Raw genomic sequence first — 1,158 nt, 5'->3', positions numbered from 1 at the left:
CTTATATGGAAAGCAGTCATGCTGGGTTAGGAGCCTCTCTACTCCAGCATGACTTCATGTTTTAACTGGTAGCATCTTCAATGACCCTATTTCTAAACAAGGTCAAATTCACAGGTTGTTGTTGTTGTTAGGTGCTGTCAAGTCGTCTCTGACTCATAGCAACCCTGTGTACAACAGAATGAAACACTGCACAGTCCTGTACCAGCCTCACAGTCCCTGCTATACCTAAGCCCATCATTGCAGCCACTGTGTCATTCCATCTTGTTGAAGGCCTTCCTCTTTTTCATTGACCCTCCACTTTACCAAGCATGATACACTTCTCCAGAGAATGGTCCCTTCTGACAACATGACCAAAGTAGATGAGACGAAGTCTGGCCATTCTCGCTTCCAAGGAGTATTCTGGCTGCACTTCCTCCAGGACAGATTTGTTAGTTTTTTTTAACAGTGCATGGCGAAGACTACATTCAGCGTCAACTCTTCTTTCTTTGGTCTTCCTTATTCATTGTCCAGCTCTCACATGCACATGAGGCAATTGAAAATATAATGGCTGTGTCAGGTGCACCTTAGTCCTCAAGGAGACATCTTTGCTCCTCAGCACTTGAAAGAGGTCTTTTGCAGCAGATTTGCCCAATGCAATTCATTGTCTGATGTCCTGACTGCTGCTTCCATTGGTGTAGATTGTAGAACCAAATGATAATGAAGTCTTTGACAACCTCAATCTTTTCTCCATTTATCGTGCTGTTGCTTATTGGTCCAGTTTTAAGATTTCTGTTTTCTTTATATCGAGGTGTAATCCACACTGCAGAATGTAATCTTCATCAGTAGATGCCTCCAGTCATCCTCACTTTCAGAAAGCAAAGTTGTGTCCTCTGCATATTGCAGGTTGTTAATGAGTCTTCCTCCAATCTTGATGCCACATTCATCGTCATGTAGTCCAGCTTCTCAGATTATTTGCTCAGCATACAGATTGAGTAAGCATGGTAAAAGGCTACAACCCTGATGTACTCCCTTCCTGGTTTTAAACCATGCAGTATCCCCTCGTTCTGTTTGAATGACAGCCTCCTGGTCTGTGTACAGGTTCCTCATGAGTACAATTAAGTGTTCTGGAATTCCCATTCTTCTCAATGTTATCCATAATTTGTTATGATCCACACAATC

Source organism: Orycteropus afer, unplaced genomic scaffold, assembly GCF_000298275.1.
Source record: "Orycteropus afer afer isolate SDZICR_OR568_19922 unplaced genomic scaffold, OryAfe1.0 scaffold00106, whole genome shotgun sequence".
NCBI classification, from domain to species: Eukaryota; Metazoa; Chordata; class Mammalia; order Tubulidentata; family Orycteropodidae; genus Orycteropus; species Orycteropus afer.
Note: the sequence above shows the minus strand (reverse complement) of the source record.